General features: G+C 52.6%; 1 pseudogene; it reads left to right on the top strand.

Moving 5' to 3' along the window:
* Positions 1-3,594: 3,594 nt before the first annotated feature.
* LOC141041329 (wall-associated receptor kinase-like 5) lies at positions 3,595-4,921 on the top strand (annotated as a pseudogene).
* The last annotated feature ends 8,798 nt before the right edge of the window (positions 4,922-13,719 follow it).

Raw genomic sequence — 13,719 nt, 5'->3', positions numbered from 1 at the left:
GTATATAGTAGCGTAGAATATGTGTACTGAAACTTCATCAAAATTAAAATAAAACACAAAATAAAAAATAAAAGAAATAAAACACTACAAATTAAAAAGAAACCAGGTTTAGGGGGGCTAAAACCCTAAACCTGCGGAGGAGGCCTTTAGTCCCAGTTAGCCACGAGAACCGGGACTAAAGGTCCTCCGCCCCGACGGACTCCTGGCGCCCACGTGGACGGGCCTTTAGTCGCGGTTCGTAAGAGGCGCGACTAAAGGGGGGGGGCTTTAGTCGCGCATATTTAGTCCCGGTTGCACAGCCGGGATTAATGGCCTTTGCGAACCGGGACTAAAGGCCCATTTTCTACCAGTGTGTGCAAACATTATCAATGATGAAATATACAACACATAGCACACGATCACGGATGTTATGTAAACAACCCCAACCGAGGCCGTTCAGATCTGCCAAACCTAGTAAGCAAGATGGCCACGACACCCGTCGTGATCACTTTCAATCGCGAGGAGCAGCTCTACAAAACCTAGCTAGATCTGTGATTACCTCTGCCGCCGGATACCTAGGTTAGCTGCCACATCAAATAACGATAGTGGTGGTGCGCACAGCCGACGGCAACCGACGCTACGTGAACCCTAGACTGAAGAAACCCAAATCACGAGGAGCAGCACTACCGGAATAAGATCCACGATCGCCTGCGCCGCCGGGTAGCTAGGTTACCCGCCCCGCTAGGTTAACCACTACCACTGACGGCGGCAGTTCGTTCGATGTTGCCGCGAGACTAGAGGGGAGACGCGGGATGCGGTAACTGTGCGCGCTCGTTGGTTCACGACGTTGCCGCGCCCGCTGTCCGACGAGATCGCCGGCGACAAGATAGCCGCCGCTGGAGATCTACTACGTGAATTATGAAGCTGCGTCAATGCTCGCGAGATTGATGGAGTTGCATGACTGATTGGATTCGGCAGGTCTTACGTGGTCGTGGGGTCGTGTGATTTTTTTTTCCGAACCAGGATACTGTACGTATATGGTCTGGGTTATACAGGGCTAGACAGGGCTTGGATCTGGGCTACGGCGGCCAGGAAAAAAACAAACTCGCAGGGACAAAAATACCCCTCAAAAATTAGGTTAGGGGGGAGGGCCGGAGCAGGGCTCCTGAACCATTCCTTCCACGCAAACGCAAGGCAAATTGTGAGGAAGCACCATTTCCTTGAGTTTGAGCGGCATGCACGACAAATTCAGTCATGATGAACCTACGTTTACTATTTTTCCCGTCTTTTGACAGGCTCCCAGTGCAGATGTGGTACCCCCGCTCTCACTTGAGCAGGTCCACGATGCCGTTGGCATAATAAGACCAGCGTCGCCTTTTGGTCGAGCATACGTACAACCTAGTGAAGCGTGTTTAGAGCATTTTCAATGCTGACCTCAAAATAGACACGGTATCTGTCCATGGACTTGTCCAGACCAGTCTACAGACAGTGATGCGGGAGCCGGACTTTCAACTGTACCGGGATCCGTTTGGAAACAAATTTCAATAATCTGGACAAATTTCATCGAACACGGTGGAATGCACTAAAGTTCGAACATAATTTACACAAGACAGATGATATTTCGTCGGTTTAACTAAAAACTTAAGAAAACATATGAGGTTAACATGTAGCGGATGGTCACCTCATACGCGTGGCCGTCCACCGTTTCAAACTAGAAGATGTATTATAATACGTCAAAGGTCAAACATGTCTACAATTGACCAATTCTATAAAATAAATATCAATGCATACAACGCCAAATAAAAAATACAAAAAATATTGAGAGGGCTATCACTTTGTATTTTAGAAATTGATTTTTCTGTAAACTTAGTAAACATAGTTTTTTTTTTCAAAATGATAATACAACATATATTATCGAGCCGGAGCAGAGGTTTTGTGGCACCGTCCGAAAAATTCCCCCAAGTCCTCCCTGCAATTCCTTCATGTTGCTTCCTCCCTCTGCTGCCTTCGCCTTTTCCCATCGTCGCCTCCTCTCATTCCCGATCCTGCCGCCAGGGTTGGTCTTTGGTAGGAGTTAGGGCCCTACCGGATCTAGAGCGTAGGTTGTAGGGAAGGAGGGGGGAGGGCGAGGGCTGGTGCGCGGCGGCCGGCGGCGTGGCGCCGTCCTCGCGACGGGAGCAGCGGCGGCGAAGGCAGGAGGCGATTAGGGTTTAGGTCTCCCGGCTCCCTAAGGGAAGCCGAGCAAATATTGATTGCTTCTTGCTTGATTAGATTGATACATCTCCTCTCCTTATATAGAGAGGTTTACTTGACTCCTAAGCAAACGATCCTAATACGATAAGATAATTGGGCTAAGCCCCTAATAATGATTAAGATACTTGGGCCATAACCCACTGGGCTAAGCCCCTAATATGCCGGTCATAACAGTCTCTCCCCGCTCTACAGCGTCCTTCCCCAGAACTATCCATGCCTCGCAGCTCGGAGAAGGACGAAGTGGGCACCCGAAAAGCGTCGCTAGGGAGACCGACGCCACCTCCTCTGCCACAGGTCACCTGCGGCGCGCTTAGCGCCACCTCTACCTTCTGTTGACTTCAATGGAGTGTCTTGAATACGCTACAATGGAGTGACCTCTTGAGGCAACTGAATTCGATTATTCATATACACTGCAAAAAGTTCAGTTAGAAGCTTCAGTAGCAGTACATGTATGTTGTCCCGTTGGAACATGTAGCAGTAGTGGTGCTCTGTAGTTATGCTACAGTCTAGACCGTGGAGATTCACTCTAAAAATCAACATATTGCTTTTATTTCCAGATTGCATGATTATCCTGATACATATTCAGTTTGTGTTGCTAGATGATACAAATGCGTAGTTTTCAGTTTTCATGTATATAGTACAGTAATCAGTAAACACATATACAGGTCACGAAGCTTAAGTCCATATAGATCATCACAAACCGAGCACACATGCCACAAGTAAATAGTGTTGGCGGCTCTAGTAACAGCATTGTTAGAGAAGTTACTTTGTGTAAATTGTCACAATTTTTTTATCTTTGCAATGGTGTTAGTACTGGCTTGTTGGAGATGCCCTTGGCATGATCATCTTTATTTAATTCGGTGGAAGTTGTCATTAGGGATCCCAACCGCCAACGACCAGGCCACCACGTTCATGTTCTGCAAGTTGACCATCGATGATGGCAGCTCATGAAATGGTGTAATGTGCTATCTGCCCTTTCTTGTAGATCCATTCCATGGCGTTCTGTGCCACCATCAACAAAAGAAGGCTCCATTGATTGTGTTATGTTACGGCGCCCATTCTTAAGTGGTATGTTTGCTTCAACTTGCCAATCTTCGTGTTTTTACCCCCATTTATTAGACTTCTCCTAGAATATTAGCACTTTGGGTCTTAAATCTTCACTTCTTTGTTTAGTCGTTTCCAATCTGTTTTATTCATGTTCTAGACGTTGCTCCATTTTCCCTGCAAGGAAGCAATTTTGCAGAATTACACATATTGCACGATAAAGCTGTTATTCAAAATCCACACCAGAATGGAAAATAAATATTGATTATCCTCTCTCCTAGATTGGTTATCTTTGGCAGCTAGCGGAGATGTTTTTCTTTTTCTAAATGAACTCTAATAGAGTATAAACACATCTATACATGTCGCCCCATGGGCATCTGAAATCCCTACCGGTTCATTTGACTTTTCGCACTACCGAAACTGTTTTGTAGGTCAAATGTTCTTCCAACATTGAATAAGTTCCCTGCTAGTTTCGAAGATGGATCATCCAGAAAATATGGTAACACAACTTATCCAAGAAGAGAATAGGTTGAAATGGATTGCACGGAGCAATCATAATGTGAAATGTTTTACAGAACATGAGATAAGAAGATTTACCAACAACTATAAAACTGTAATCGGTAAAGGTGCCTTTGGTGAAGTTTATGAAGGGGTCCTGGAGGACAAAAGTATGATTGCAGTCAAGAGGTTTATCTGTAATGTAAAAGAAAATTTCGCCAAAGAGTTGATCGTCCACCGTGAGATCAATCACAAGAATGTAGTCAGATTAGTTGGCTACTGTGTAGATGAAAATGCCCTGATGGTGATCACAGAGTATATTCCTACAGGAAACCTGAGTAACATCCTTCACCAGGATAGTACTCCTATCGCTTTGGATACACGGCTAAGAATTGCCACTGAATGTGCAGAAGCGTTGGGCTATATGCATTCGCAAATGTATACTCAGGTCATTCATGGTGACATCAAGCCTGCTAATATACATCAGGATGATGGACTCAGTGCAAAAGTATCAGACTTTGGAGTATCAAGACTAGTCAACACTGTAAACACTCTATATACTCTAATGTGATAGGCAGTATAAGCTACATGGACCCTCTGTTTGCTCGGAATGGTCGACTCACAGCAAAGAGTGATGTTGATAGTTTTGGAGTTGTGCTCCTGGAACTGATAACATGAAAAAAAGCAAGAACAGAGGATGGGGGGACTGGCTTGGTTGAAAGTTTTACTGAATCACTTCCAAAAGGGTTTAGGAGGGTGAGGGACATGTTTGATCCTGAAATTGCAACATCGAGAGACATGAAGACTATCGAAGAGATTGTTAAGTTGGCAGGTAAATGCTTGAGGATGGAACACGACAAACGCCCTGAGAAGTTAGAAGTTGCAGAACGTCTTCGCAAACTTAGAAAGGCTCCACATCAGGTACAAGAAAGACTAGCTCAGTGTTTCTTGGGTAAGGAAAAATAAGCAAGCTCCAGCCGAAACACCATCGCTGGAAAGCAGTAGCGGTAGCCGAAACATAGGAACTTTTGTCGTCAGGCCGACAGTGACAGACCAATTGTTCGAGCTGGAAGACCTGTGTCGGGAGGAGATGGCGGAGATGAACGATGTCGGCACTACCGGTCTTGAGGTGGATCCGCTGGAGTAGCCCCGCACGCCGAACAGCATGGCAACACCGCCTAGGAGGTCGCACCGAAAGATGCATAGGCAGAGTTTCTCTAACAGAACTCGCGTTTGGTCGGGTGGCGAGGGCGAATGGGCGATCGTGGTGGCGACCACGGGGCCGACCGCGGCGCTCATCGCGGGGCGGCGCTCCGGCTGTCGGCGCTCTCCCATCGCTGCGGGAGCCGGTTCTGGGCCCTTGCGGGCTCGGACTCCGACGACTCCGACGAGGAGGAGGGAGGAGGCGAGGGACGGCGGGGGATCTGGGGCGGAGGCTTATTCCCCGACGCCAAGCGACAAGGTTTGCAAGGTTCTGGGAGCCGGTTACTCGGAGGAGGAGGTGGCCGGCTTCGTAGACGGAATCATTCCGGCGAATGATCAGGCTTGGGACGGGTTGGGCAAATCGGACGCGGTGGAGGTTCTTCGGCGAGTGGTGCATCGACGGACAGCACCGACGGCGATCCGTCCTTGGAAGGGACCTTTACCCAAGGTACGTCTTCCTTCCATTACTCTTGGCGATTTTTTTGGTTCTTGGAAATTTGTGAGGGATCGACGAAGGCGATCTCGGCCGACGGGGGCGGTGTCGCCGGCGAGCACTCGCGACGCGATCCAGGCGGTGCGTGATGCCCGTTTGAAATCTCTGTTGGGCCAAGATGGGCCTGACTTGGGTTGTGTGGGACGGGGCGCAGCAGAAACTGGGCAAGTGGCCCAGGTTGCGACCCCAGCCACCGTTTCGACGTCTACGCGTGATTGTGTTCGTGGTCGTGGCTATCCTGAGGAGGTTCATCACGTTCGCGATCCCCCTAAGGGTCTAGGGTTCTGGTGTTTGCGCGGCCTGGCTTCCTATCGATCGGAACCAGGCGGGCTCGGCGGGTCTCTCCTACGAGCGCTCCCCAGAAGCCTCCTTCCGGCGCGGCTGCTATGGCGGGGCGAGGCCATCAGCTGCCGGCCAAGCCACCCCCGTCCCCTGCACCGGCAACGCAGCAGGAGGTGCCGCCTGCGGGCCAAGTCGCCGGGCGGGGCGGCACACTTGCTGCCGGGCGGGGCGGGGCCCATGTGGCCGGGCGACCAGGCGGCCGGGCGTGGTGGTGCCCCTGTTGCTGGGAGAGGAGGTGCTCATGGCACCGGGCGGGGCGGAGGCCCTGGTCGGAAGGGGTTTGCCGGTGGAGCTGTTCGGGACAACAATGCTGGCAGATACAGATACAACCGGTATGGCCAGTGAGGAGACAATGGTTACGATGCGTACGGCGAGGGTCAGCACCGTGGTTCTTCATCTGGTGGTGGTCGTGGTTCTGGTTGGAACAACTTCCAAGGACCTCCTGGCAATTTCGTCGAGGGGGTCGCCGGTCCAACCAACCGGTCTAACCGATGACCTCATCGTGATTTCCGTGGCAGGAGAGGTGGGGGGCGGCCTCCTCCGCCGCCGGCTGACACGGCGATGGTGACTAATGCTGTGCCTACTGGGCAGGCCCCCTCTCCAGCGCTTCCCGAGGTGGCTATAGAAACAGTCCGGGCTTTGGCTGCAGTAACCATTCCGGGAACAAGCACCGGAGTTGATAAAGTTGGTGAGGACGCTTTTGAAAAGGTTTCAGATAAACACAATGGTGAAAAGCTATCGAAGTGGGCTATTAAGAAGAAGAAGTTACCTTGCTATAGATGTGGAGAGCCAGGACATTTTGTGGCAGAATGTACCACAGAACTGTGTGATTACTGCGGTAGATCGCAGCATAGGTCTGGCGACTGCCCACTTCTTTCTGGCCCCAAGCCGGTCATCACCATTTATGGAGTCTGTTGTCAGGAACTTATGTTTTTTGAGGCACCAGATGTGGTACCTTCGACACATGTGCATGAGAGTTCTTTTCCCGCGGTCGTCAAGGTTACTAATGGGAGTTTGACTGAGGCACAGATTGTGCGGCAGCTGCAGGATCTTGTCCCAGGGAATCACCAGTGGGACCATGTCAAGTCGGAGAACCAGACTTACAAGGTTGTTTTTTCACTAAGGAGGACCAGCTACATATCCTCAAATGGGGCATGTGCAGAGTACAGAGTACGAATATTGTCCTTACATTGGATGAGTGGAAGGAGAAGGAGCCTGAGGGTACACCTTTGGAGAAGGTATGGGTCCGCTTCTATGGTGCACCACGCAAATATATTAATCACTTCCTGGTAGCTTGGAGCTTGGGCTCTCTCATTGGGAAGACGGAACAGGTGGACATGCCTTTCACTCGGGCACACAGTGCAGCGAGACTGCTAGTCAGTGTTGCCAGTTTGGAGTTTGTTCCGGATGTGGTCAAGTGGACACATGCCGGCGTCACATATGTGCTTGAGCTTGAGATTGAGGATACTCCGATTCCTCAGGAGGGCGAGGGGGACGACGCCCAGGATATGGATACTACTGAGGGGGATGGGGCCCCAGGAGATCGGAGTAAGGAGCCAGACAACACATCGCGCGAGACGGCTAAGGGGCCGGATTCGCTGTCTGATAAGGCTGACAAATCTGCTATGGGGCCGTCTGGCTCCTCGACTCCGATGAACTCGCTTCGTTTTGGATATTTTGATGCGCGTTCTGCGCCTAGCCGTCTTTGGAGTATCCGAGTGGAGACGGATGATCCGGTGGAACTTGAGTTACCGCCGGCATTGGCTTCTGGCAGTGTGTCTCCGACAATACCTGGATCCCCAGGGACTGACTTCGGGACGAGGGTACGTCCTGAGACGGAGTTTGTTCAGTCTACAGAGATATGCTGCGAGGGTGGGGAGGAGCATGGGCAGGAGGCCCTCCGATCCCCCCTTGTTCTTGATCGGGATGGTGCTTTTCCGCGGATGAGGAGTCCGGCGACACCGTGTGACACGGCGGATGTTCTACACGCACCTGGTGGTGACGGTCCGGGAGGGGGGTGTGGGCAAGAGGCTCCCGCCCTTGCCTCTCCCGTACTGGACGCGACGCGCGCCGAAGGAGCTGCCGGATCGGGAGGGGGGCGCGGGCAGGTGGCCTCCGTCCCTCCGTCTTCCCGGCCGTCCCTGGAGGGGGCGGCCTTTGCTCGGGTCCCAGGTGCAGGTCTAGGACCGAGATCGCCGGGCGTACCGAGCCCTGTGGAGGTGATGGCTGGGGGAGCTTCACCGGTTATGCCGACGCAGGGCACCCCTCCGGCTGTTTCTGCTCAGTTGAGCCCTCTTGGGGGTCGGGCAGGAGGCCTCACCCTGAACGGGGTCACTCGGGACGACATCATCGCTTTTGGCGGGATTCCGGATCCTGTCTCTGCTGGTCGACGGATGAGCTGTCGCCTCCAGGATCAGCCGGATGTGGATGACATGCAGCTACGGTGCGCCATGCGGGCGACCAAGCTTCATGATATTGAGGTCACTACTGGTATGTCAGTCAACACTTCCAATTCTATCTTGCATTTTTCTAATAATGAGATTATACATAACACAAATCAGTTGGGAGTTTCTCTTGGTAGCAACGATGTTGAAGTTGCTAAGTCCGTTAATGATCTCTTGGATCTTGAAGCGGAGCGCGCTTTAGAGATGATTAGAAACCTAGCGGCTGTTAAACCTATGAACGATTCTGGCGTAGATGCTTTGGGGATAAATGTGCTTGATAGCTTTTGTGCGGATTTGGCACCCTCTCTTCCTGAGAATGAGGAGGATGAATACTCTACGTCCCCAAGTGATTCCATTATTGCTGAGTCCCAGGTGGAGGTGTCCACCGAGCTCGGTCATGGGGACCGGGTAGAGGACCAAAACAGACCTAAACGCAAGTGGAATCGTAGGATTTATCCGGCGTCGGCCGTGCGTAGAAGTGCTAGGATCCGAACAACTAAAAAATTTCATGATGAAATATGAAAGGAAATTTTTGGAATAGCAGTGGTCTTAAGGACATGGCTAAAAGAAGGTTTTTAGCGGATGCCTCTATAGAGCACAAATTGGATTTTATTGCCCTTTCAGAAACTGGAATGGAAAATTTCACCCCTCAATTCCTTAGTACTTTATTGGGAGGGGTTGACTTTGATTGGCATTGTCTACCTCCAAGAGGAAGATCCGGTGGAATCTTACTTGGGGTTAATTGTGATTCATTGGAAGTTAGGAATGTGGTAATGGGAGACTTTGCGGTTAAGTTTTGGGTTCGGTCAAAGGCCGATGGGTTTAATTGTTTGGTGGCGGTGTATCACTACAAAAAAAGACACATCCGTGACATTTTGGGCCGAACGAAATTTTTTTCTGTCATACATATGACACTTCTATGATGATAATTGTGACAAAACCCGGTATCATCATAGATGTGGTGGGCTCCTACTTCTACGACAAAAAATCATGACAGAAAATGGGCTTTTCGTCCTGGGCGGGCCGGAGACGCAGCTGCATGACATTCTTTGGGCCGTCCATGACGGAAAAAACCGTGGTAGAAGCGAGGGCGAGGAAAATTTTGGGGAGTTCCCGGTTACGGTGGGAGGTCGGGGGCCGAGCGATGCGCGTTTCTCTCGTACACGTACACGCGTGTGTGCGAGGCGTTGGCTCTAACTGAACCCGAGAGAGGCGTTGGGCTCTAACTGAACCCGAGCGATTGCACTGCAGGCTACGTGTTACTGAACCTGAACGATCGATCGATGGCTGTTAACTGAACCCGATCGAGCGATTCCTTCGCTACTGCTGCTAACTGAAGCCGATCGATGCTGCCTCTGGGATGAACAGTGAGCGTTGCGGGGGGGGGGGGGGAGTTTGGATGAACAGTGAGCGGTGGCGTTGCCTCTGGATGAACAGGACCCCGTGGTGTGGTGGAGGGCTGGATGAACAGTAGACAGTGGAGGGGTGCCCGTGGAGGGGTGGTTGAACAGGACCCCGTGGTGTGGAGGGCTGGATGAACAGTAGACGGTGGAGGGATGCCCGTGGAGGGGTGGTTGAACAGTAGCCCGTGGAGGCTGGATGAACAGGAGCCCGTGGAGGCTGGAGGAGGTCGACGGTAGCCCGTGGAGGCTAGAGGAGGTCGACGGTGGAGATGAACAGTATCCCGTGGAGTCCCGTTTTGCGGTACGCCACACCCCTCCCGATGAACAGGACCCCCGTTTCGACCGTAGGAGGTCCGTTTCGTCCGTTTTGCGGTACGCCACACCCCTCCCGATCAACAGGACCCCCGTTTCGACCGTAGGAGGTCCGTTTCGTCCGTTTTGCGGTACGCCACACCCCTCCCGATCAACAGGACCCCCGTTTCGACCGTAGGAGGTCTATTTCCTCCGTTTTGCGGTACGCCACACCCCTCCCGATCAACAGGACCCCCGTTTTGATCGTAGGAGGTCCGTTTCCTCCGTTTTGCGGTACGCCACACTCCTCCCGATCAACAGGACCCCCGTTTCGACCATAGGAGGTCCGTTTCCTCCGTTTTGCGGTACGCCACACCCCTCCCCATGAACACGACGCATTCCGTTGCCTCCCCATGAACACGACGCATTCCGTTGCCTCCCCATGAACACGACGAAGACGTTGTTTCTCCGTTCCGACCCAGCCATGTACACAAGCCCTGGCCGTACGTATGTGCGAGTAGGCGTTCGAGACCCCGCCCGTATGTACACATACGTGGCCGTATTTTCTTTCTTGCACCCTGGCCGTTGTACGTACGTGTACATGCTACGTGCGCGCCTCTACTACGACACGTACGCGCCTCTACTACGACACGTGCGCGCCTCTACATCCACCAGTATATATGTACGTACACGTTCGCGACCAGAATGACAACGCTACGTACGCTTCGACCAGGTGGGTCTCGACTATCAGATACTTCCTTGCCTGCAAAGATGTAGCTGGTGGGTCCCAGCAGTCAGGGGGGCGAATCATTTTTTTTGCCCGGACGCACTTCCTTGCATGCGAAGATGTAGCTGGTTGGTCCCAGCAGTCAGGGGCAAACGTTTTTTCGCGAAATACGGTGGCCCGTCCGGTGGGTCCCCGCTGTCAGGTGGAGGAATAATTATTTTGCACGTAATAAGGAGGCACTTCCTTGCTACGGTCGTGGACCCAGCTGTCAGCCTCTCCACGTACAGTCCACGTCCGATGGAAGCCGTTCCTTGACCACGTTGACCACGCCGCGCCGAGAGCACCAGGGCGGTGGACGACGGCGAGGCCTAGGAAGGGGACGACGCGGAGCCGGGGAAGACGCGGCAGTGGATGCCCACGCGTAGAGGAGTACGTGGGTTCACTGGTTCGCTGCGGTGTGAGGCTGCCGTCGCCGCAGAATAACAGGGGGTGTGGGTGAGTAGAGGGATGGCCTGGGCAGCGGTGGGAGTAGTAGGGGGCGGTGAGGCCTCCGCCGCATCGCAGCCGGCCACGGGAGGCAGGAGCACGAGGCACGACCGGCGCTGGTTTGGGCGGCTGGAGCAAGAAGATCAGAGGTTGAAGAAGCACTATGGCCGTTGGATGGACATCGTACGGTCACTGGAGCTAGAATCGTGCATATTGACTAAGTTGACAAAGCCCTCCGTCCCTGTCAACTTAGTAGGCCCACAAGTCAGCCTGCCACTATACTGGATCCCAGCTAACAGGGGGAGTATTCATTTTTTTTGTGCGTAATAAGGAGGCACTTCCTTGCGTGCGAAGATATAGCTGGTGGGTCCGAGCTGTCAGCGGCGGTAACGTTTTTTTCGCGAAATACAGAGGCCCTTTCGGTGGGTCCCTGATGTCAGGTGGAGGAATCATTATTTTGCGCGTAATAAGGAGGCATTTCCTTGCGTGCGGCTGTGGACCCAGCTGTCAGCCTCTTCACGTACAGTCCACTTCAGATGCATGCCGGTCATTGACCACGTTGACCAGGCCGCGCCGAGAGCACCAGGGCGGTGGACGACGGCGAGGCCTAGGAAGGGAACGACACGGAGGCAGGGAAGACTCGGCAGTTGTTTCCCACGCGGAGGGGAGTACGACTGTACGAGGGTTTACTGGTTCGTCTGCCGTCGCCGGAGAATAACAGCAGGTGTGGGTGAGTAGAGGGATGGCTAGTCCAGCGATGGGAGTACGGTGGGGCGGTGAGGCCTGCGCGGCGGCAGAGTCGGTCGCGGGGAGGAGGGAGCAGGCAGTCCCGCCGGCGCTTGTTTGAGCGGCTGGAGCAGGAAGAGCAGAGATTGAAGAAGCACGACGGTCGTTGGATGGCCGTCCAACAGTCACTGCTTGTGCGTCAACCTTTTTTTAGGAAAGCCTCAAATCTGTGGAAAACAGCATACAGCCCATCTGCCATTATTTCTAATAATTTACAGCCCATTTGCTAATTATTAAGGTTTTTTTGAGCCATATTCTTTTTGTTAGCATTACCGCCCATATTGTGGCCATGGTTAAAAAATTATACGAAATTTTGCATATTCGGCGCGGTCCGAACTGTTTTTAATCCCGAAATTTTGACTCACATTCAAACTGATTTTAAAAATAAATGTATATCAATATAAAACCCAACAAATTCTCCATGCATAAAAATTAATGTAATTTAAAATCTCGAAATGAAAAAAAGATATTTGAAACTAATTGCCGGTTTGATGTGTTTTAAAAATGTACAGCCCATTTCTCATTACTGATGGGCCATTTTCTCGGCCAGCCGAATGAAAGCTCTCCTCGTCTTGAAAGATTTGCAGCCCAACAGGCCTGACAAAGCGACTTACTTGGCAAATCACAAAAAAACTGGGTTGTGGCCGTGGACCCAGCTGTCAGCCTCTCCACATACAGTACTCTTCCGATGGAAGTCGTTCCTTGACCACGTTGACCACACCGCGCGGAGAGCACCACGGCGGTGGACGACGGCGAGGCCTAGGAAGGGGACGACGCGGAGCCGGGGAAGACGCGGCAGTGGAAGCCCGCGCGGAGAGGAGTACGAGGGTTCACTGGTTCGGCTGCGGTGTGAGGCTGCCGTTGCCGCAGGGCCTGGCCAGCGGTGGGAATAGTAGGGGGCGGTGAGGCCTCGGCGGCAGCACAGCCGGACACGGGAGGCAGGAGCATGCGGCACGACCGGCGCTGCTTTGGGCGGCTAGAGCAAGAAGACCAGAGGTTGAAGAAGCACTACGGCCGTTGGATGGACATCGTACGGTCACTGGAGCTAGAATCGTTCATATTGACTAAGTTGAAAAAGCCCTTCGTCCCCGTCAACTTAGTAGGCCCACAAGTCAGCCTCCCACCAAGGTGGGTCCCAGCTAGCCGGGGGAGTATTCATTTTTTTTGTGCGTAATAAGGAGGCACTTCCGGTGGGTCCGAGCTGATAGCGGGGGGACCTTTTTTCGTGAAATACGGTGGCCCGTGAGGTGGGTCCCAGCAGTCAGGGGGCAAACGTTTTTTCGCAAAATACGGTGGCCCGTCCAGTGGGTCCCTACTGTCAGTTGGAGGAATCATTATTTTTCGCGTAATAAGGAGGCACTTACTTGCTGCGGCCGTGGACCCAGCTGAGACTCTCCACGTGCAGTATACTTCCGATGGAAGTCGTTCCTTGACCACGTTGACCTCGCCGCGTTCTGTTGCATGGATGCGTCCATGGGCGTGGTGCGTCCCCACTGTCAGCCTCTCACGTACAGTCATCTTCCGATGACTCTCGGTTGTTGACCACGTTGACACACACCGTGCCGAGCGCACCCAGACTGGAACGACCCGGAGATGGGGAAGACGGGGTAGTGGAGTCGCAGCTGGAGAGGAGTGGGAAACTTCACTGGTTCGGGTGCGCGGCAGCACAGCCGCGGTGCCGCCCACGGGAGACAGGAGCAAGAACAGAGGTTGAAGAAGGAGCACGGCTGTTGGATTAACATCCAACGGTCCAGCTGCTAGAATCATTTG

The sequence above is a fragment of the Aegilops tauschii genome, chromosome 2 (assembly GCF_002575655.3).
Source record: "Aegilops tauschii subsp. strangulata cultivar AL8/78 chromosome 2, Aet v6.0, whole genome shotgun sequence".
NCBI classification, from domain to species: Eukaryota; Viridiplantae; Streptophyta; class Magnoliopsida; order Poales; family Poaceae; genus Aegilops; species Aegilops tauschii.
This window is presented reverse-complemented; position numbering and strand designations above follow the sequence as displayed.